The sequence below is a fragment of the Oncorhynchus keta genome, chromosome 12 (assembly GCF_023373465.1).
Source record: "Oncorhynchus keta strain PuntledgeMale-10-30-2019 chromosome 12, Oket_V2, whole genome shotgun sequence".
Taxonomy (NCBI): domain Eukaryota; kingdom Metazoa; phylum Chordata; class Actinopteri; order Salmoniformes; family Salmonidae; genus Oncorhynchus; species Oncorhynchus keta.
In genome coordinates, this window is record NC_068432.1 from 10,109,228 (window position 1) to 10,134,262 (window position 25,035).

Consider the following 25,035-nt stretch of genomic DNA (forward strand, 5'->3'; position numbering starts at 1 on the left):
GGAGCCACAGAGTGCCGCGGCGAGCCGCTTGGCGTGCATTGGGGTTTAAGTTCAAAGTAGAGCTGGGGCACGGTGGGAGCGGAATGAATGTGATTTAGAACCGACAGTGGATATGTTAAATTGGCATCTTGGTATGTTGAACTGTCATTTGAGAGGTGTGTGTGTGTGTGTGTGTGTGTGTGTGTGTGTGTGTGTGTGTGTGTGTGTGTGTGTGTGTGTGTGTGTGTGTGTGTGTGTGTGTGTGTGTGTGTGTGTGTGTGTGTGTGTGTGTGTGTGTGTGTGTGTGTGTCTGGCAGGCATCTAATATGGGTTGGAAATGAGAATACGTGTCTCTGGGAACTCCCTACTGTAGGATCCTATAGGATTCTATGTAAGAATGATTTCACCTTGAACTAATTAAAGCTAATTCCACCCCTAATTATGGCCAAACAAGAAAAATTCATACTTGGTTTCTTTAAACCATGTCTTGAAAGAAAACCCTACATTGTCATTGTTAGACCTTGCCTCAATTACTATACAGCAAATTACTGGTACCATAGCTCGATAAACACATGCCGTCGTCTCTACACCTAATAAATAAACCAGTTATTAGTACCCCAATACATTTTTCATTGTCTCTGTGCTCGTTATTAAGAACCATAATGAGGAATCGGTTAGGCCTCTCATTGATTCTGTTAGTAATGTGATGAGCTCTGATGAATGAACAGAGATAGTCTTATCCTCTCATTTAGTACCACCATAAATAAGCCTAATTGTGCTGACTCTGAAGTCGTTGATTATGCTAATTCCTCCTGATGCCTACTGTAAATGCAAGGGATGAAGGATCTGCAGCAGCCCAGTTTCGTCTCGATGCAAAGGGGAGTAAAGGGGGGTAAACGGAGGGATCTGTCTTCCAATGATATCCTCCATAGGTTCTGCTGTTTGTTTATTCTGCCGCAGTAAAGCAGAGACGTCAGAAAACCTGAAATCTCCTCTGTGTTACTGCCGTCACCAGTTAGCAAGGCAGCCCCGGCTTATTGCTTAGTGACAATGACAACCACAACAACCAAATTTAACACACATTTTAACTGCCTCTCGGAATTGCTCGCTAAACACTTCAGAAGCAACTGTACTGTAGCAGCAGGCAGCAGGCAGGGACAGCAGCATAATAGATCATAACACTGTAAGCTTCTGTGTTTATCCAGACAGATGGTATGCATATGTATGAAATTGGAGATGCAGCTAGCGTGTCCTTGGCCTCCTCCTCCTCCTCGGTCGTTGTGGTGATAGGCATGGGGTGGTGGGGGCCCGCCTTGGGCACAGCATTGCTGTGCCTTTATCTCCCGACCCAATTGGACCTGCTCCTTGCTCACTCACTGTGCCCTACCAGAGAGAGTAGAGAAGGATGACAGGGGCCCTGGGCCCAGAGTCTACCCCCTCCCCATCCCGGGCTGGGAGAACTACAATTTCAGCCAACAACATCAGTTATATGTAATAATAATAATAATAAAGGGGATTTATGATTTATATAGTGGTTTTCAAATCCCCAAAGATGCTGGAATATGTATCCTCTGGTTGCGGACACCCTTTAAGATTATTGGAGGATGATTTTACTTTTCTATGAGCATGGCCTTATTACAGCATATTGGATGACTGTTGTTCATATTCCATTCACCCAGATCATTGTAACATCGATAGGTTTAGGCTACTACAGTACATGGTATGCAAATTTGCCCTACACCCATTACGAGGTAGCAAGGCTACCAATGAAAGTTTATAATGTATGTGCACAGGTTGAGAGACAAATTGGAGTAATCAAGGTGACAGACAATGTCACATTCAGCGCCGCTTTGTACACTCTTGCCTATATCTAGCTGATCTAGGGTGTGAACATTAGTCCAAACAGTAGCATTCCGTTTTGCAACCAAAACGAGAGTTTCTGATGGACAAATTCAGTTAGGTCTATCTCCGTTTTGTTCCATTTGCTTCCATTTAAGAAAGGTTTTTCAACTGAATCAGCAGAATGAATACACTCCTGATACACCCACAAACAGTTCACTTTTAAATCAAATCAAATTTGATTGGTCACATACATATTGTATGGTTAGCAGATATTATTGTGAGTGTAGCGAAATGCTTGTTGTAGCCACATATACGAACAGCATCATCAATTTGCTCGATGTATAATTATTTCTCGCATCTACGCGCCTTTTCCCTTTGCTTGTGGACTTCAGTGCAAAACAGCGGTCTGTGACCAGGCGAAAAAACCTATCCAAGCCACACCATCATACCATAACTGCTAACCACTATTCCCAGCCTACATCGTCGTCACAATATTAGCTAACGTCATAGTCAGCATAGCAACCTAACAAAATGTGGAACAAAAGAATGAGTCTGAATACTTTCCGAATGCACTGTAAGCTTTTTTTTGGTTATTCTATTGCCACCGGGCCCGTCGGTGTAACTGCTTGCTGTACACTGTACTGCGTGATTGTAGTGGGTTTACTAATGCGTTAGTTGTAGGTTACAGCCTATTCTAAAATATTGTTTTTCCATCATCAATCTACACACAATATGCCATAATGACAAAGCGAAAAACAGGTTTTTAGGAAAAAAAATAGAAATACCTTATTTACATCAGTATTCAAACCCTTTGCGATGAGACTCAAAATTGAGCTCAGGTCCCCCCTTGAGATGTTTCTACAACTTGATTGACGTCCACCTGTGGTAAAATTCAATTGATTATTGGACATTATTTGGAAAGGCACACACCTGTCTATATAAGGTCTTACAATTGACAGTGCATGTCATGAGGTAGAAGGATATGTCCGTAGAGCTCCAAGACAGGATTTTGTCGAGGCACAGATCTGGGGAAAGGTACCAAAAAAATGTCTGCAGCATTGAGGGTCCCCAAGAACATGTTGGCCTCCATCCTTCTTAAATGGAAGAAGTTTGGAACCACCAAGAATCTTCCTAGAGCTGGCTGCCTGAGCAATTGGGGGAGAAGGGCCTTGGTCAGGGAGGTGACCAAGTACCCAATGGTCACTCTGACAGAGCTCTGGAATTCCTCTGTGGAGATAGGAGAACATTCCAGAAGGACAACTATCTCTGCAGCACTGGCAAGATGGAAGCCACTCCTCAGTAAAAGGCACTTGACAGCCTGCTTGGAGTTTGCCAAAAGGCACCTAATGGACTCTGACAATGAGAAACATGATTCTCTGGTCTGATGAAACCAAGATTTAACTATTTGGCCTGAATGCCAAGCATCATGTCTGGAGGAAGCCAATGTTTTTTTAGCGGCAGGGACAGTGAGACTATTCAGGATCGAGGGGAAGATGAACGGAGCAAAGTACAGTGAGATCCTTGATTAAAAACCTGTTCCAGAGCACTCAGGACTTCAAACTGGGGCAAAGGTTCACCTTCCAACAGGACAACAAGAGAAACTCCCGAAATACAGGTGTGCTAAATGTTATGACTTGACTTTAACATGAATCTGAAGACTGTTATTTATCTAATTAACTGACCATGTTTAATTGTTACCCAATTAAATGAATCATGTAACAATTAACTCATTAGGATCTGGGGCACCACGAGAGCAGTTCTTTAAAGAGTTACTATCTCCCTAATTAAACTCTAACGGTCTTTACCTATCACATCTATAAACAGTCAACGTATTAATCACAACCTTGTATCATATCACCATTCTTAACAGTCGTAACCCCCTTGCATCTGAAAAAACCCTATAATTCAGTACTACATAAATTGGTTTAATTATGTATTGACTAGCTAATTAAATGGGAACACAGGATAAACATATACAGTCTGCACCGGTTATTGACTAGAGGCGTAATACTCTGAAAACAGGTCCCCAGCAGAATGACAACAAGGCTGCTTGTTAAAGAAGGGATGGAAAGAGAGGACACTTAACATGGGTACATTCAGAAACTACTCTCACCTACAGTAACCATATACTTTGCACAGGAACCGCCACCGCTTTGAGTAAGAAATCCTGAATGTATTTTTGTGAAATGACTGGGTTCACCTTGGAAAGGGGGTTGGGCCCATTCGCTTGTAAAGCTCTGATTGTCCGAAATGGTTCCAAAAATTATTCTCCCGTTTTCCTTCTTCATAGCTGTCCGGTATCCGGTGACTTGTCGTATCGTCCTGAACAGAACTACATAGTTGAGTTTCCTTCCATTCGCTCTTAAAGATGCTTCTTTGAAGATAGCCTTAGCCAGCGTATCGATGGTTCCCCAATGGGGTGATGAGAGTAGCGCAATACGATGTTTTGAGCAGAGTAACAGGATGGCCCTACTTAAATTCGTTTTTTTGAAGATACTTTACATAATCAGCCGTACCAGTAATTGTCCGGGGGTGAGTTTATCGTCTCCACCTCGTGTGGAGATTAAAAGTTCAAACCATTTTAAACGTGCGCCTTCATGCTTTTCTAGTCCAATGTGTTTTCTTCGTAAACCATAATTTCTACCTTTTGCTCGAAAGGGGCGGTTCCAGCAGGCTGACAAGCTCTCTGGCCTCACTTCGCGAGGGTTACTGCTCACAGTGCAAAGTTATGGAAAACAATTATATCTTACAGCTTCTCACATCACATCCCTCTCTTAATAAAAGCACTTTAATACTTTTTTATATAACATACACAACGCATAATATGGAAACGTGATATGTAGTGGGTATACTTTCCAAGTTACAGTATTTCCTTTATAACATTTTTAATGACACCACATTATAACAAACATAATTACACGAGTGTTCTATAGATCGCCTCTGACCATTCCCCACGTGCCGCATTAAAAATATTTATTCCAGTATTCGCTTTTGAACGTGTAAGAGTTTCAGCAGGAAAGGGGTCTGTTGAGACAAAGCACATTCCTTTTGTGAATTTGGAGATCGCAAGCCTGGATCTTCTCCCTTGATTTGTGAGTTGTTGAGTGAGTTGTTAATCCCCACTAGTTTTTTCCTCTCCCCTCTACGGGTGAAAGGGGGTCTGATTGAAGTTCTTCATTGCAAACCTAATCTGACCTATTTGGATTCTCATGGACAATCATTTCACAAGCTTGTAGCCCAAGAAGACTCAATGCTGTAATCGCTGCCAAAGGTGCTTCAACTAAGTACTGAGTAAAGGGTCTGAATACTTTTTATTGTTTATACATTTGCAAAAATTGCAAAAAACTGTTTTGGCTTTGTAATTATTGGGTATTGTGTGTATATTGATGAGTGGAAAAAAACAATTTAATTCATTTTAGAATCAAGCTGTAACGTAACAAAATGTGTAAAAAGTGAAGGGGTCTGAATACTTTCCAAATGCACTGTACCTTGACTTGGAAGAGTTCCGGTGTTAGCCTTAGTCAGTTAGCTAACATAAATAGCTTTCCACTCTGTTTGAGCTGGGTGTTTGAGTCAGCTAAATTAGATACCTGCATTAACTAGCTATTAACTAGCTATTCATTAAAAACTGATCAACTATTTTCTTTCTCTTTAAGTCAACTACTCACTGCATTTTATGCACTGCAGTGCTAGCTAGCTTATGCTTTCAGATTCAATATGTGAACCTTTGATTAGATGGATGACATGTCAGTTCATGCAGCAAGAGCTCTGATAGGTTAGAGGACGTCCTCCGGAGTTGTCATAATTACTGTGTAAGTCTATGGAAGTGGGTGAGAACCATGAGACTCCTAGGTTTTGTATTGAAGTCAATGTATCCAGAAGAGGATGGAAAATAGCTGTCCTCCATGTACACCATGGTGCTACCCCTACAGAGTGTTGTTGAGGCTACTGTAGACCTTCATTGCAAAACAGTGTGTTTTAATCAGTTATTTGGTGAAATATATTGAGTATAGTTTTATATAAAAAGGATAACCTTTTCTGCAGTTCACTGATTAGGATGTTTCCCCTTCCTCCTCTGAGGAGCCTCCACTGGTATCAATGAATGTCAAAATACATCTCCTACTTGGAGAGTAGTTACTATCCCACTCATCCCACATTTTACTTTTGAGCCCGGTAGTCTGGACCCAGATTAAGACTGGGATGTAAATGAATGCACTGCGCCGGCATCACACTCCACTTGACTTTAAAAGGCAATGTCCCTGATGTTTCTTGAGATCCCGTTCGTGATATGTCTAGCAGAAAGTGGCTGGAGCGTAAATCACCTTTAAAAGTCAAGTGCAGCTCGAACATCGACGCAGTGTGGTTTGTGTGAGTCCATATGCAGGGGTGCGAGGTAATTGAGGTAGCTATGTACATATAGTTAGGGGTAAAGTGACTAGGCAACATATAGATAAAAGACAGTAGCAGCATCGTATATGGTGAGTGTGAAAGTGTGTGTGAGAGGTATGCACGTGTTATGTGTGTGTTGGCGTATGTCGTATGTATGTGTGTATTGGGGTGTCAGTGTAAGTATGTGTTAGAGTGTGGGTAGAGTCCAGTGTATGTGCATAGAATCAGTGCAAGAGAGTCGGTGCAAAAAAGGGTCAATGGACATAGTCCGAGTAGCCATCTGATTAGCTATTTTACAGTCTTGTATAGCAGTCTTATGGCTTGGGGGTAGAAACTGTTCAGTGTCTTGTTGGTTCCAGACTTGGTGTACTGGTACCACTTGCCATGTCTATGGCTTGGGTGGAGTCTTTTGGCCTTCCTCTGACAACGCCTGGTATAGAGGTCCAGGATTGCATGGAGCTCGGCCCTAGTAATGTACTGGGCCATACTCACCACCCTCTGTAGCCCCTTGCGGTCAGGTGCCATGCAGTTGCCATACCAAGCGGTGATGCAGCCAGTCAATATGCTCTAAATGGTCCAGCTGTAGAACTTTTTCATAATCTGTTGGCCCTTGCCAAATCTTTTCAGCCTCCTGAGGGGGAAGAGGCACTGTCGTGCCCTCTTCACAACTTTGTGGTCTGTGTGGACCATGTTAATACCTTAATGATGTGGATGCCGAGGAACTTGAAGCTCTCAACCTGCTCCACTATAGCCCCATCAATGTGGATGGGAGTGTGCTCCACGATCAGCTTCTTTATCTTGCTGGAGTTGAGGAAGAGGTTGTTGCCAGGTCTCATCGCCTTTGGTGATCAGGCCTACCGCCGCCGTGTCTTCAGCAGACTTGGGTTAGGAGTTGGAGTGATGGAGTTGGAGTCGTGCGTAGCCACACAGACGTGGGTATACAGGGAGTACAGGAGGGGGCTAAACACACACTCCTGTGGGGCCCACGTGTTGAGGGTCAGCATGGCAAAGGTGTTGTTGCCTACCTTAAGCACCTGGGGTCGGCCCATCGGGAAGTCAAGGATCTAATTGCAGAGGAAGGTATTCAGTCCCAGGGTCCCGAGCTTGGTGAAGAGCTTGAATGGCACAATGTTTGTTGAACGCTGAGCTGTAGTTGATGAACAGCATTTTCCCATGTGTATTCCTCTTGTCTAGGTGGCAGGGGTCATTGTGGAGTGCAGTTGAGATTGCGTCGTGGATCTGTTGGGATGGTATGCAAGTTGAAGTGGGTCCAGGATGTCTGGGATAATGGAGTTGATGAGTGCTGTGACCAGCCTTTCAACGCACTTCATTATTACAGATGTGGGTGCTACAGTGCAGTAGTCATTGTGGCACTTTGTCTTAGAGTTTTTTGGAAAAGGAATGATGGTAGTCAGCTTGAAACGTGGGGATTACAGATTGAGTCAAGGAATGATTGAAAATGTCAGTGAAGACGCCGGCCTTTAGCTGTGAAAAATGTTGCAGCAACATTGGAAAAGAAAACATTTCTCCAGGGACAGGGAAGGCTCCAGACACAAATGAGGCTGAGGCACAGGGAGGCACAGGGAGGCACAGGGAGGCAGGGAGGGGAGGCACAGGGAGGCACAGGGAGTGCAGGAGAGGGAGAGAAGGAGAGGGAGAGAGAGAGAGAGAGAGAGAGAGAGAGAGAGAGAGAGAGAGAGAGAGAGAGAGAGAGAGAGAGAGAGAGAGAGAGAGAGAGAGAGAGAGAGAGAGAGAGAGAGAGAGAGAGAGAGAGAGAGAGAGAGAGAGAGAGAGAGAGAGGACTCTGAGTATAAAAACCAACCACAGTAGCTAGTAGAGCTGGAAGTGGGTATGTGTTCCCTACTATATTTTTCCCTTTCTCCTCTCATACACTGACATTATGACATCTTCATAACTTAATAATATGTCTGCCTTGCCTTCTACCGTCTACGGTGTCCATATTAGGACAGCCTCAGACTGACACAAGTCCTGCTTTCTGTCAGTGTTTTCCCCTCCCTGTATTTCTCATTTTCCTTTCTTGTGTGTGTGTGTGTGTGTGTGTGTGTGTGTGTGTGTGTGTGTGTGTGTGTGTGTGTGTGTGTGTGATATGTTATGTTGTAGCAGGGAGAAGGACATTTCACACTTCACTGGAACATGCTGATGGGTTCTAGGATCACCTACAGGTCTCCTTGATTCATGTCCTCTGATTGGTGGGATGCATTATGACCTAGCCTGGTTAAACAAGCCTGAACACAACAATTGCTATTGTTTTACTTGAAAGCAGCATTCAAGCTGGTATAACCAGGCTATGTCAGGGGGCCCACTGCCATTCAACAACAACAACAACACATTGTGACTTACTCCTCATTCCTTGTGCATCACATTACAAAAAGAGCATGTTATCCAGGCTGTTATACTCCAGCCAATGATGTATCACTATTCTTCTCCCTCCCTTGTCGTTGAAATGAGAGAGAGGCCGCATCCCAAATGGCACCCTATTCCCCTATGGGAGCTGGTCAAAGTAGTTCACTATATATGGAAAAAGCTGCCATTTGGGACACAACCAGAGTATATATATGTAAGTATAAGTTTAGAGCTTGACTCCCTGAGTCTATCGTCTTTGGCTCTTCTCTGCTAGGGGACTGTGGTACAGGCAGCCTAGCGCATTGAAGGGACTCCATATCATTTCATATTCATGAGAGAAGAAGACGGAGGGAAGAAAGAAAGAGAGAGGGAAAGAGACGGTAGAGAGAGAAGAACAAGAAGAGAGAGAGGGAAGAGATGGGGAGGAGAGAACAAATACACAGAGAGAGCAGAGTGACAGAGTGAGAGCAGAGAGCGAGCGAGAGCAAAATCAGAGAGAGAAGAGATGAAAGAGAAGAAGGGGGAGGGAGGAAGTAATCATTCCCATTTGTGTTTCAAAAGGGGCCTCTCAGTTGCCATGGAAAGTGGAGCTAATCATTTTGGGGTGTGAGGTTCGGTTCAATGGATCAATTGGTGCCCGTAACACTGTTTGCCCTTAGGGTGGGCAGAGGGGCCTCCAGCGCCAGTTTAAACTTCAAATCAATAGATACCTAAGCTGACTGGGCAGTCATCAGTTTGTCCTCTGCATCAGTTTGTAATTTCATCTGTGTCTGCTCTTCTTCCTTTTCTTCCTCATCCTCTTCCTCTTTTTTTCTCCTCTTCCTTTTCTTTCTCATCCTCATTTTTCTCAGTGTTTCGGGATCAGGCGTATTATGTCCTCAGTAGATCCCTCTATAAGCCGGCCACCTAGTGATCAGTTTGTCCTCTGTCTCCTACCTCCTCCTCTTCCTCCACTTATCCCTCCTCTCCTCTTCCTCCCGCCCTTTTTCTCAGCGTTCAGTTCAGGGATCTGGCGCTTGCTTTACCCCCTCGGGGGGGCAAGTGGCATCTAAAAATAACCCCTCTCCTCCCGTCCTCCCCCCAGTGAGTCAGCTGGCTCCTTGGAGTAAACCACTAGCATGAGAGGGGGGAGGAGGTGGAGGGGGGACAAGGGCTGCATAGCAATGGGAAACAAATTAATCTACCCAAAGAAAATGTAATGTATGTGGGGCTGGTAGAGCCAGCCTGGTTCACTGAGCTAATGGCATGTTATGGCGAAAATAAAAGGGTATTTATCAAAAGGCAATGACTGTTTCCTACTGAACAGAGAGAAATAGAGAGAGCAATGTAATAGCCCTGGGCAGGAGCCCTGGGCACTCCCTGTGTAGTGCACTTTTGAAAAGAGTCCTATGTGCCTTGGGTCAAAAGTAGTGCACTATATAGGAAATATGCTGCCATTTGGAATGCAGTTTATGATTCCCACTGGAAGGGCCTGCAGGGCTTTACGTCAACAGATTTTATTTTCCATACGGAATCTCTCTCTTCGCAGTTCAACTGTCAATTTTTTCAAATCTACATTCAGTTAAATGTTTTGAGTTAAACGGTATTAGTAATCTATTATTTACTTTTCTTTGGTATGTGTATGTTTTTTCACTGCTCAACCCTTATTGTGGGTCACAACTCAAAAGACACCTGAAGTGGTGGGTTTTGAAGCAAAAACGTTTGAGAACCCCTGCCTTATGGTCCCTAGTCAAATGTAGTGCATGCACTATATAGGGAATAGGGTGCCATTTGGGATGCACAATCCTCGCCTCACTCCTATTTCCAACCCATCTTCAGGCCCACTTCGGAAATCAATAATAGACCTTCTCCACGCCTCGACAATTCAATCTGACATTTGATCCAATTGCGAGTTCATTATGTGCAATGGGAGACAAACAAATGCTCCCCCCACCTCCCTCTCTCTCTCTCTCTCTCTCTCTCTCTCTCTCTCTCTCTCTCTCTCTCTCTCTCTCTCTCTCTGTCTGTCTCACTCTCCTTCTCTCCCTCTCTTTCACCTCCCTCCTTCCCCCTGCTCCAGAGAGCTGTGTTGACACTGGAGGCCTAATATACGTCCCAAACTGCACCCTATTCCCGATCAAGAGCAATATTTTTTACCACAACTTTGGTTAAAAGTAGTGCACTTTTTAGGAAATATGGAGCAATTTGGAGAGCAGGCCTTCTGTATGTGCTTACATAAGTAAGCCAGCATCCTTGATACACCATTGTAGAAAGGCCCACAGGAGCCGATTTACGACAATTGGAGATGCTGCCAAAATGTTGCCAGCTGTGAATCTCCATGTCTTTCCCAATTTTAGGGATACATGGGAAATGTTTTTTACGAGTCACACCGTTGTTAGGAGTAGCATAGTGGTGAGGTGAGTCGGGCAGCATTGTGATCATGTGTTCATCCCAAATGGCACCCTAATCCCTATATGGTGTACTACTTTTGACCAGAACCCTATTGATCCTGGTCAAAAGTAGTGCACTACATAAGGAATATGGTGCCATATGGGACACAGCCCCATGTCATATTCATCTGTCGTGTTCTCTCTCTGGTGCTACTGAATATGACTCCCAGGTGTCATCGTAGGGTGAGAGGGACAAGACCCAATGCTGTGTGTGTGTGTGTGCGTGCGTGCGTGCGTGCGTGCGTGCGTGCGTGCGTGCGTGCGTGCGTGCGTGCGTGCGTATGTCTCTGAGAAGAGAGTGAACATGTGAGAAACAGATGATGTAAAAAAAAATATTAGTATTGTCATTAATCTACAGTTAATGTTCTTAACCCTGGGCAACATAGGCCTGGGAGGCTCAAAGGGATATTGGTATCCACAGTACTATTATTTTTTTTACATAAATGCACTGCAGAAAAAACGGCAATGTTTTTTCTCTGCCCCATGAAAAAATGGTAGAATTGCAGGATAGTAGTTTTAAAGCTGCAACAACAACAAAACATCTCTCTGTTCCATGATGATATAATGTTCTCTCCGATGCCGAGAGGCGGACCTGTAAAATGTTCCTTCCCATGGCCCAAGACCTATGTCCGAGACTTGGTTCGTCCGCACTGTCGAAGTCACAGTGAAACTACTTGTATGCTATTTTTATCTCACTTGAGTGGTGTTCTGATTATGAGGGGGTCCCTGATGAATTTGCTATCACAAAAGTTGTCCCGGTCCCAAATTTTAAGAATCCCTGATGTACAATATATGACATAGGGGGTTATGCATAAAACGCAATGCTACCGTAAATCCATACCACCTGTTTTTCTAATCACTCCAATTCAAGGTCACCTTAAAAACATACAGTCACTTACAAAATGGCGGGTACCTAAGCAATAATCCGATTTTTTAAAGTGGCTGTCTGGGATTTAACAACAACAAACCACTTATTTGTTAAACAGCGGGTTGTGATGGAGTGACAGTTCAACTAAACTCATGAGGCATTTAGAAATGATCTTTTTCAAGGAACAATGGCTATATTTCATCAATTTTATTGTCCATAAATGGATGTACCAAACCTAGATTGTCCCTTTAATTCAGGGTTCAGTCCAATTTTATTTATATGTTTATCTCCAATAAACTTATTTTCAGAATCTAATCAGATTTACCAAAGTTGTTGTACTGCATTGCTATTTGCAGTCCCTTTCCAATTGCTGTCCTGAAAGGAACTCCACTTTCGATCAATGGTAATTTATTATGGGAAATTATAAGCATATTACCCAATAGTAAGTTGTAAATCGCATTCCAAATTATTTTAATCAAATGATATTGTATTGAATGTGGCTAGGTAAGGCTGTGTAAAGTAAACCATCTCTCTCTCTCTCTCTCTCTCTCTCTCTCTCTCTCTCTCTCTCTCTCTCATTTTCTCTGATGAATCCCCTTTCCGATTGTTTGGGGCATCCGGAAAAAAGCTTGTCCGGAGAAGACAAGGTGAGCGCTACCATCAGTCCTGTGTCATGCCAACATTAAAGCATCCTGAGACCATTCATGTGTGGGGTTGCTTCTCAGCCAAGGGAGCTCACTCACTCACAATTTTGCCTCAGAACACAGCCATGAATAAAGAATGGTACCAACACATCCTCTGAGAGCAACTTCTCCCAAGCATCCAGGAACAGTTTGGTGACGAACAATGCCTTTTCCAGCATGATGCACCTTGCCATAAGGCAAAATTGATAACTAAGTGGCTCGGGGAACAAAACATCTATATTTTGGGTCCATGGCCAGGAAACTCCCCAGACCTTAATCCCATTGAGAACTTGTGGTCAATCCTCAAGAGGCGGGTGGACAAACAAAAACCCACAAATTCTGACAAACTCCAAGCATTGATTATGCAAGAATGGGCTGCCATCAATGAGGTCTTGAAAAAGAAGGGTCAACACTGCAAATATTGACTCTTTGCATCAACTTCATGTAATTGTTAATAAAAGCCTTTGACACATGACATGTTTGTAATTATACTTCAGTATTCCATAGTAACATCTGACAAAAATATCTAAACACTGAAGCAACAAACTTTGTGGAAATTAATATTTGTGTCATTCTCAAAACTTTTGACCATGACTGTACACACACTTCACTCTGTGTAGTCCAAGATGGCGTAGCAGTCAGACATCTTTGTCCTCATCATGTCCCGTGTCCCGTATATATATATTTTATATATTTTTTCTTTGCATATCTTTTTAAAATGTTTTTCCTAAACCTCAACTTCAATATACTCTCCTGCAACACGCCTCACCCAATGTGGTATGATGGATCTGCTATTTTCTAAAGTATTTTTCTTTACTTTCGAACCAGAATCCCCCGACAGAAGCTAGCCATCGAACCAGCTACTAGCTAGTAGTCAGCTAACCACTGCTAGCGGTCATCAGCTAACCTCTAGCTCGGAGATATCTCGCCAGTTTGCAGAACGCGATTCAAACCAGAGCATACCAGACTTATTTTATCTCCATATCCCCGGATTCCTACTGCAAGCTCATAACCTTTTCACCTGGATCATCGCAGCTAGCTAGCCCCAATCCGAGTTGCTACTCCTGGCTAACGTCTCTGTACCGAAGCAAGCACCAATTAGCCTGGAGCTAGCTCATGCTAGGCCCATCTCCCGGCTAGCTGAAGAGGTCCATCAGCATCTCCTTGGGCTACAATACCTATTTTGACAATTGGCCTGGACCCCTTTTACTCCACGAAGCCCTGCGAATCCATCACAACTGGACTACGATGTCATCTGCCCTAGGTTTCTTTTTGCAACAGGCCCCTCCGTTGCAACGTCGCCTGAATGCCTATCTGCCAGCCTGCTAGCCACAGCCCGCTAGCTGCCTAGAGCATATCGGACTGTTAACTGAATAGGTCCATCGGCCAATTTCTTGGGCCACTATACCTATTTTCAGAATTGGACTGGGCACCGTTACTACATGGAACCCTACTACTCTATCACGGCTGGTCTGCCGAAAGAATCGCACGAGGAGGGTACAATAGACTTCTTCCATCGTGACATACCTCTAAGGCCCTTCTGCTAACTTGCTCGACCCGGCCCACTAGTTCTCTGAATCGTCGTGTCTCCAGCCAGCTTAACTACTCACTGGACCACTATGATCACTTGGCTACGCATGCCTCTCCTTAATGTCAATATGCCTTATCCATTGCTGTTCTGGTTAGTGATTATTTCAGTGTAGAGCCTATAGCCCTGCTCAATATGCCTTAGCTAACCCTTCAGTTCCACCTCCCACACATGCGGTGACATCACCTGTTTTAAATTATATTTCTAGAGACAATATCTCTCTCATCGTCACTCTATGCCTAGGTTTACCTCCACTGTATTCACATCTTACCATGCCTTTGTCTGTACATTATGCCTTGAATCTATTCTATCACGCCCAGAAACCGTAGGAGGAGACGTAGGAGACACTGCTAGCTAGCTAACAGCTAACAGCTAACAGCTAGCCAACAACAACCCGGTCGCATTCCGCTTCGCTCCACAGGTAGTATCACATTTTCATTTCATTTCATTACAGCACAACGGTTTGATTTGCTTGATCGTAGCTAGCTACATAGCTAGCTACATAGCCGTCCTTGTATCAAAGATAATTGTGTAGTCTAGAGCGATTTTCTAGGTTAGCTAGCCAGCTATTGTCGTTCTTTTAACGCAACGTAACGTAATCAACACTGCTAGCTAGCCAGCTAGCCCCCGAATAGTAGCACTGTAGAAACTATTACACTCAACGGAACGACTTGATTAGTGTAGTGTCAACAACGCAGCCACTGCCAGCTAGCGTACTTCAGCAGTACTGTATCATTTTAATAATTTTAGTCAATAAGATTCTTGCTACGTAAGCTTAACTTTCTGAACATTCGAGACGTGTAGTCCACTTGTCATTCCAATCTCCTTGCATTAGCGTAGCGTCTTCTGTAGCCTGTCAACTATGTGTCTGTCTATCTCTGTTCTCTCCTCTCTGCACAGACCATACAAACGCTCCACACCGCGTGGCCGCGGCCACCCTAATCTGGTGGTCCCAGCGCGCACGACCCACGTGGAGTTCCAGGTCTCCGGTAGCCTCTGGAACTGCCGATCTGCGGCCAACAAGGCAGAGTTCATCTCAGCCTATGCCTCCCTCCAGTCCCTCGACTTCTTGGCACTGACGGAAACATGGATCACCACAGATAACACTGCTACTCCTACTGCTCTCTCCTCGTCCGCCCATGTGTTCTCGCACACCCCGAGAGCTTCTGGTCAGCGGGGTGGTGGCACCGGGATCCTCATCTCTCCCAAGTGGTCATTCTCTCTTTCTCCCCTTACCCATCTGTCTATCGCCTCCTTTGAATTCCATGCTGTCACAGTTACCAGCCCTTTCAAGCTTAACATCCTTATCATTTATCGCCCTCCAGGTTCCCTCGGAGAGTTCATCAATGAGCTCGATGCCTTGATAAGCTCCTTTCCTGAGGACGGCTCACCTCTCACAGTTCTGGGCGACTTTAACCTCCCCACGTCTACCTTTGACTCATTCCTCTCTGCCTCCTTCTTTCCACTCCTCTCCTCTTTGACCTCACCCTCTCACCTTCCCCCTACTCACAAGGCAGGCAATACGCTCGACCTCATCTTTACTAGATGCTGTTCTTCCACTAACCCCATTGCAACTCCTCCAAGTCTCCGACCACTACCTTGTGTCCTTTTCCCTCTCGCTCTCATCCAACACTTCCCACACTGCCCCTACTGGATGGTATCGCGCCGTCCCAACCTTCGCTCTCTCTCCCCCGCTACTCTCTCCTCTTCCATCCTATCATCTCTTCCCTCTGCTCAAACCTTCTCCAACCTATCTCCTGATTCTGCCTCCTCAACCCTCCTCTCCTCCCTTTCTGCATCCTTTGACTCTCTATGTCCCCTATCCTCCAGGCCGGCTCGGTCCTCCCCTCCCGCTCCGTGGCTCGACGACTCATTGCGAGCTCACAGAACAGGGCTCCGGGCAGCCGAGCGGAAATGGAGGAAAACTCGCCTCCCTGCGGACCTGGCATCCTTTCACTCCCTCCTCTCTACATTTTCCTCCTCTGTCTCAGCTGCTAAAGCCACTTTCTACCACTCTAAATTCCAAGCATCTGCCTCTAACCCTAGGAAGCTCTTTGCCACGTTCTCCTCCCTCCTGAATCCTCCTCCCCCTCCCCCCTCCTCCCTCTCTGCAGATGACTTCGTCAACCATTTTGAAAAGAAGGTCGACGACATCCGATCCTCGTTTGCTAAGTCAAACGACACCGCTGGTTCTGCTCACACTGCCCTACCCTGTGCTCTGACCTCTTTCTCCCCTCTCTCTCCAGATGAAATCTTGCGTCTTGTGACGGCCGGCCGCCCAACAACCTGCCCGCTTGACCCTATCCCCTCCTCTCTTCTCCAGACCATTTCCGGAGACCTTCTCCCTTACCTCACCTCGCTCATCAACTCATCCCTGACCGCTGGCTACGTCCCTTCCGTCCTCAAGAGAGCGAGAGTTGCACCCCTTCTGAAAAAACCTACACTCGATCCCTCCGATGTCAACAACTACAGACCAGTATCCCTTCTTTCTTTTCTCTCCAAAACTCTTGAACGTGCCGTCCTTGGCCAGCTCTACCGCTATCTCTCTCAGAATGACCTTCTTGATCCAAATCAGTCAGGTTTCAAGACTAGTCATTCAACTGAGACTGCTCTTCTCTGCATCACGGAGGTGCTCCGCACTGCTAAAGCTAACTCTCTCTCCTCTGCTCTCATCCTTCTAGACCTATCGGCTGCCTTCGATACTGTGAACCATCAGATCCTCCTCTCCACCCTCTCCGAGTTGGGCATCTCCGGCGCGGCCCACGCTTGGATTGCGTCCTACCTGACAGGTCGCTCCTACCAGGTGGCGTGGCGAGAATCTGTCTCCTCACCACGCGCTCTCACCACTGGTGTCCCCCAGGGCTCTGTTCTAGGCCCTCTCCTATTCTCGCTATACACCAAGTCACTTGGCTCTGTCATAACCTCACATGGTCTCTCCTATCATTGCTATGCAGACGACACACAATTAATCTTCTCCTTTCCCCCTTCTGATGACCAGGTGGCGAATCGCATCTCTGCATGTCTGGCAGACATATCAGTGTGGATGACGGATCACCACCTCAAGCTGAACCTCGGCAAGACGGAGCTGCTCTTCCTCCCGGGAAGGACTGCCCGTTCCATGATCTTGCCATCACGGTTGACAACTCCATTGTGTCCTCCTCCCAGAGCGCTAAGAACCTTGGCGTGATCCTGGACAACACCCTGTCGTTCTCAACTAACATCAAGGCGGTGGCCCGTTCCTGTAGGTTCATGCTCTACAACATCCGCAGAGTACGACCCTGCCTCACACAGGAAGCGGCGCAGGTCCTAATCCAGGCACTTGTCATCTCCCGTCTGGATTACTGCAACTCGCTGTTGGCTGGGCTCCCTGCCTGTGCCATTAAACCCCTACAACTCATCCAGAACGCCGCAGCCCGTCTGGTGTTCAACCTTCCCAAGTTCTCTCACGTCACCCCGCTCCTCCGCTCTCTCCACTGGCTTCCAGTTGAAGCTCGCATCCGCTACAAGACCATGGTGCTTGCCTACGGAGCTGTGAGGGGAACGGCACCTCAGTACCTCCAGGCTCTGATCAGGCCCTACACCCAAACAAGGGCACTGCGTTCATCCACCTCTGGCCTGCTCGCCTCCCTACCACTGAGGAAGTACAGTTCCCGCTCAGCCCAGTCAAAACTGTTCGCTGCTCTGGCCCCCCAATGGTGGAACAAACTCCCTCACGACGCCAGGACAGCGGAGTCAATCACCACCTTCCGGAGACACCTGAAACCCCACCTCTTTAAGGAATACCTAGGATAGGATAAGTAATCCTTCTCACCCCCCCCCCCCCTAAAAGATTTAGATGCACTATTGTAAAGTGGCTGTTCCACTGGATGTCATAAGGTGAATGCACCAATTTGTAAGTCGCTCTGGATAAGAGCGTCTGCTAAATAACTTAAATGTAATGTAATGTAAATGTAATGTAAACCTGCTCATTTTACTCTCTGTTCTGAACTTACTAGACGACCAGCTCTTCTAGCCTTTAGCTGTACCCCTATCCTACTCCTCCTCTGTTCCTCTGTTGATGTAGAGGTTAATCCAGGGCCAGCAGTGCCAAGCTCCACTCCCATTCCCCAGGCGCTCTCATTTGTTGACTTATGTAACCGTAAGAGCCTTGGTTTCATGCATGTTAACATTAGAAGCCTTCTCCCCAAGTTTTTTTTATTCACTGCCTTAGCACACTCTGCCATCCCGGATGTCCTAGCCATGTCTGAATCCTGGCTTAGGAAGACCACCAAAAACCCTGACATGTTCATCCCTAACTATAACATTTTCCGGCAATCTTCTGCATCTACTTCAGAGATAGCCTGCAGAATTCTGTCATACTATCCAGGTCTGTGCCCAAACAATTCGAGCTTCTACTTCTAAAATTCCACCTTCCCAGAAACAAGTCTCTCACCGTTGCCGCTTGCTATAGACCACCCTCTGCCCCCAGCTGTGCCCTGGACACCATATGTGAATTGATTGCCCCCCATCTAGCTTCAGAGTTCGTGCTGCTAGGTGAACTAAACTGGGACATGCTTAACACCCCGGCCATCCTATAAGCTAAGCTTGATGCCCTCAATCTCACACAAATTATCAATGAACCTACCGGGTACAACCCCTAATTCGTAAACACGGACATCCTCATAGATATCATCCTAACCAACTTGCCCTACAAATACACCTCTGCTGTCTTCAACCAAGATCTCAGCGATCACTGCCTCATTGCCAGCATCCGTAATGGGTCTGAGGTCAAATGACCACCCATCATCACTGTCAAACGCTCCCTTAAACACTTCAGCGAGCAGGCCTTTCTAATCAACCTGGCCCCGGTATCCTGGAAAGATATTGATCTCTGGAGGATGCCTGGTTATTCTTTAAAAGTGTCTTTCTCACCATCTTAAATAAGCATGCCCCATTCAAAAAAATGTAGAACCAGGAACAGATATAGCACTTGGTTCATTCCAGACCTGACTGCACTTGACCAGCACAAAAACATCCTGTGGCGTACTGCATTAGCATCAAATTTCCCCCGTGATATGCATTTTTTCAGGGAAGTTAGGAACCAATATACACAAACAGTTAGGAAAGCTAAGGCTAGCTTTTTCAAACAGAAATGTGCATCCTGTAGCACAAACTCAAAAAAGTTCTGGGACACTGTAAAGTCCATGGTGAATAAGAGCACCTTCTCCCAGCTGCCCATTGCACTGAGGCTAGGAAACACTGTCACCACCGATATATCCACGATAATTGAGAATTTCAACAAGCATTTTTCTATGGCTGGCCATGCTTTCCACCTGGCTACCCCTACCCCTGTCAACTGCCCTCCAACCCCCACAGCAACTCGCCCAAGCCTCGCCGATTTCTCCTTCACCCAAATCCAGATAGCTTATGTTCTGAAAGAGCTGCAAAATCTGGACCCCGACAAATCAGCCGGGCTAAACAATCTGGACCCTCTCTAAACTTTCTAAAATGATCTGCCGAAATTGTTGCAACCCATATTACTAGCCTGTTCAACCTCTCTTTCATATCATCTGAGATTCCCAAAGATAGGAAAGCTGCCACGTTCATCCCCCTCTTCAAAGGGGGAGAAACTCTAGACCCAAACTGCTACAGACCTATATCTATCCTACCCTGCCTTTCTAAGGTCTTCGAAAGCCAAGTTCACAAACAGATCACCGATGATTTTGAATCCCACCGTATCTTCTCCGCTATGCAATCTGGCTTCCGAGCTGGTCATGGGTGCTGGGTGCACCTCAGCCCACACTCAAGGTCCTAAATTATATCATAACTGCGATCGATAAGAGACAATACTGTGCAGCCGTATTCATCAACCTGGCCAAGGCTTTCAACTCTGTCAATCACCACATTATTATCGGCAGACTCAAGAGCCTTGATTTCTCAAATGAATGCCTCGCCTGGTTCACCAACTACTTCTCTGATAGAGTTCAGTTTGTCAAATCAAAGGGTCTGTTGTCAGGACCTCTGGCGGTCTCTATAGGGGTGCCAAAGGGTTCAATTCTCGGGCCGACTCTCTTCTCTGTATACATCAATGATGTCGCTCTCGCTGCTGGTGATTCTCTGATCCACCCCTACGCAGATGACACCATTCTGTATACTTCTGGCCCTTCTTTGGAAACTATGCTAACTAACCTCCAGACGAGCTTCAATGCCATACAACTCTCCTTCCATGGCCTCCAACTGGCCTTAAATGCAAGTATAACTAAATGCATGCTCTTCAACCGATCGCTGCCCACACCTGCCTGCACATCCAGCATCACTACTCTGGACGGTTCTGACCTAGAATATGTGTAAAACTACAAATACCTTGGTGTCTGGTTAGACTGTAAACTCTCCTTCCAGACCCACATTAAAGCATCTCCAATCCAAAATTAAATCTAGAATCGGCTTCCTATTTCGCAGCAAAGCATCCTTCACTCATGCTGCCAAACATACCCTCATAAAACTGACTATCCTACCGATCCTCGACTTTGGCGATGTCTTTTACAAAATAGCCCTGAACACTCTACTAAACAAATTGGATGTAGTCTATCACAGTGCCATCCGTTTTGTCACCAAAGCCCCATATACTACCCACCACTTTGATCTGTACGCTCTCTTTGGCTGGCCCTCGCTTCATACTCGTCGCCAAACCCACTTGCTCCAGACTGCCTTGTCTCAGCTCACTGGTCACCATAGCAGCACCCATCTGCAGTACTCGCTCCAGCAGGTATATTTCACTGGTCACCCCCAAAGCCAATTCCTCCTTTGGCCGCCTTTCCTTCCAGTTCTCTGCTGCCAATGACTGGAACGAATTGCAAAAATCGCTGAATCTGGAGACTCTTTCTCACTAACTTCAAGCACCAGCTTTCAGAGCAGCTCACAAATCCTTGCACTTGTACATAGCCCATCCAACTACCTCATCCCCATACTGTATTTATTTATTTATTTATTTATTTTACTATTTTTGCACCCCAGTATCTCTAATTGCACATTCATCTTCTGCACATATATCACTCCAGTGTTTAATTGCTATAACGTAATTACCTCGCCACTATGGCCTATTTATTGCCTTACCTCCCTTATCTACCTCATTTGCACACACCGTGTATATACTTTATCTCTACTGTATTATTGACTGTATGTTTGTTTATTCCATGTGTAACACTGTGTTGTTGTATGTGTCGAACTGCTTTGCTTTATCTTGGCCAGGTCGCAGTTGTAAATGAGAACTTGTTCTCAACTAGCCTACCTGGTTAAATAAAGGTGAAATAAAAAATAATAATATAACTCTCATTTGCAAAACCTTGGCACATTCAATCCCTTACAAGCTGACTGCCAGTAAAGAGGAACAGACAGTATGTGCTGAATGACATAAACAGCGTAGATTTCACCTTAATAGTATTTTGTCTACATCCAAAATAGAACCCTTGCCACTACATAAGCTCTAGTCAAAAGTATTGCACTATGGGGCCCTGGTCAAAAATAGTCACTTTATAGGGAGTAGGATGCCATTTGGGACACAACCTTTGTCTGAATCAATGACTGGGTTACAACAGACAAGCCTTTCCTTCTCTAAGTCCGTATCCAAAAAGGCACCCTATTCCCTAAATAGTGCACTGCTTCTATAGGCTCTGGTCAAAAGTAGTGCACTACATAGGGAATAGGTTGCCATTTGAGATGCATACTAACCACTTGACTATAATGAAATGTCACATAATGTGTCAGCCATGAGAGATATGTTTTGTTGCCAAGAGACAGAAACACAAGACCTATTGAAATCATTCCGGAGGAGGAAAAATGCTATTTGAATTTAAAGAGGTGACAGCTCGGAAGACTGCTCCGAACACTTATTAACCCATCTGGAGTCTGGGATATATCACCACGACGTCTAATCTATATGGCTTTGTCTTTTGGGACTCTCAGTAACTTCTAGGGCTGTATATACCACATAGATATACACTGAAAAAATATAAATGCAACATGCAACAATTTCAACGATTTTAGGGAGTTACAGTTCATATAAGGAAATCAGTCAAGTTAAATAAATTCATTAGGCCCTAATTTATGAATTTCACATGACTGGGAATAAAGATATGCTTCTGTTGGTCAGAGATACCTTTAAAAAAAGGTATGGGAGTGGATCAGAAAACCAGTATGGATCTGGTGTGATCACCATTTGTCTCATTCAGCGTGACACATCTCCTTCGCATAGAGTTGATCAGGCTGTTGATTGTAGCCTGTGGAATGTTGTCCCACTCCACTTCCATGTCTGTGCGAAGTTGCTGTATATTGGTGGAAACTGGAACAGGTTGCTGTACACTTCGAACCAGAGCATCCCAAAAACGCTCAATGAGTGATGTGTCTGGTGATTAAGAAGGCCATGGAAGAGCTGGGACATGTTCAGCTTCCAGGAATTGTGTACAGATCCTTGCGACATGGACGTGCATTGTCATGCTGAAACATGAGGTGATGGCGAAGAATGAATGGCACGACAATGGGTCTCAGGATCTCATCAAGGTATCTCTGTGCAAAAAATTGATTGATGAAATTAAATTGTGTTTGTTGTCCGTAGCTTATGCCTGCCCATACCATAACCCCACCGCCACAATGGGGCACTCACCTCAGAGCGTGGCAGATGTTTATTCAGCCTTCGCAGAAGGCAGGAATCGTGGTCGCAGGCAGTGGTCAAACACAGGTAGGCAGGCAAAAACAAACAATACCTCACAACCATACAAACAGAAAGAACTGAACTAAATAGGGAGCTGATGAGACCAGGTGAGAAATGAACACAGGTGAAATCAATGAACAAAAATGAAAGACAGGGCTACGTTCAAAGAAAAAGAACATAAGGTTGACTAAGAAAAGAAAAGCAGAACCTTACAACCTGATAATGATTAAGCAAAAACAGTTTTTTAGAAAACCTTAAATATGACATATCACTTAAGTATTCAGACCCTTTACTTAGTACTTTGTTGAAGCACCTTTGGCAGTGATTACAGCCTCGAGTCTTCTTGGGTATGATGCTACAAGCTTGGCACACCTGTATTTGGGGAGTTTCTCCCATTCTTCTCTGCAGCTCCTTTCAAACTCTGTTAGGTTGGATGAGGAGAGTATCTGCACAGCTATTTTCAGGTCTCTCCAGAGATGTTCGATGGGGTTCAAGTTGGGGATCTGGCTGGGCCACTCAAGGACATTCAAAGACTTGTCATCGAAGCCAGTCCTGCGTTGACTTGGCTGTGTGCTTAGGGTCGTTGTCTTGTTGGAAGGTGAACCTTCGCCCCAGCAATGCAAGTTATTTGTTGATTGATGAACATCCAATACCACCATATGTTCATGAGTTGCTTACATGGTTGAGTGTTCATACTGATTCGCCCTTACTTGTAGATCTACAGTAGTTGCTAGTAAAGTTCAGTTTATCAGTGTGCTATAGTTTCAGAACCACGGGCTGACAGTTTAGTTTCATTTCAGCACCATGGACAGCGACAGAGGCTGGTTTTGTATGTAGGCTACAGTAGTATAGTAAAGGTCGGTTTTTATCAACGAGGTATAGATGGGATAGCTGACAAGGTCACGAAAACGATGTGCTGGCTTCCATGGGGCAGAAGTCAGCGTGTTGTGATTCTGGATGGCAAGAATGACAAGAAACTGCCATGTGGGGAATTAATCTTGTATCTCGTTTCATCTTGTTCTTGATACCATGTCTTGTTTTGAGTTGTTTTGAATGATTTTATGTCAATGCTAATATGGCTCAAATGTGCTAGCTACAGTTGTAGTTGTATAAAATGTGCTGGATAGCTAACCAACAACTGTAAAGATGTATTTGAGAGACAAGTGGTCATTGTGCATTTTTTAAAATAAACATTGGAGACAAAATATAGCTTATATGTTATTAACAATCTAAGCCAACGCAGTCTAGTTTGCCCCATAGTTGCGCACTTTTCGGTTTTGTTGCAAAACAACCAACCCATCAATATATTTGCAGTACTCAGAGACAGAAGTTAAATTCTGCGAATGGACAGCGGCTTAAAACACAGCGCCACATACAGTATTAGCAAGTAAATTCGCAGTATACTGTATCTACTAGTTTCAGGACTGACAGTTTAGTGTAAGCACACAGGACAGCGGCCTAACCCACAGCACAGTACGCCTACCAAGGTAACCTCTGACTGTCTGTGGGGATCGAAAACGTCGAAATATTCCATTTAACGGGCAGATAGTGCTGCTGACGTATACTCTGCTGCATTATCACATTCTGGTCCGTCTCCTATCTAATATCCCTATAAGTCCTTGTTGCAAGGGCAGCTCGATCACGGTAATAGGAGTTTGCATACATAAAGCCTAATTCAATCCATTGGAGTACGAGCGAAAGTGACCAACTTTGTTTGTCATTAGCATATTGACAAAAACTACATCTATTTTACAGTTTGCCTCTTACTGTTAAGATTATTTCGTAATGGTGCGTGCCTGCCTGCGTGTGTCTTCTGTGTGCAGGTCGTTATAGTCCCTGTGAGTATCTGCCATTCATCTTGTGATGTGACCACGAAGAAAGCAAAATAAAAGGTATGGCTAGTGAATACCGAAGCGAGGTTTGCATTGTGTGAGTTGGCCTATTCCTTTGTATAGTCCTACGAATACAAATCTCAAATCAGCAAAGCGTGAGCTGAATGACAACAGCGGCACTCATATTTCTCACACTTTTATAGCGTCGCCCTGAGGTCACTGAATTGCCACAATTACTTTATTTACAATGACATCATAGAATATCTTACAATATTTTACAGATTCACTCATTGGCGCATAGCTATATATTCATTGCAAATCCCACATGGGCCCCTAGCTCACAATACCTCGCACCCGTGCTTCTCTTCTTCGCGC

General features: G+C 45.0%; 1 long non-coding RNA gene across 1 annotated transcript; it reads right to left on the reverse strand.

Moving 5' to 3' along the window:
* Positions 1–615: 615 nt before the first annotated feature.
* LOC127906530 (uncharacterized) lies at positions 616–4,435 on the reverse strand. Its single transcript, XR_008061777.1, has 3 exons — positions 4,022–4,435; positions 2,607–2,701; positions 616–1,362 (listed from the first exon to the last, which is right to left on the reverse strand). It is a non-coding gene; the product is annotated as an uncharacterized LOC127906530 (long non-coding RNA).
* Between the last annotated feature and the right edge of the window lie 20,600 nt (positions 4,436–25,035).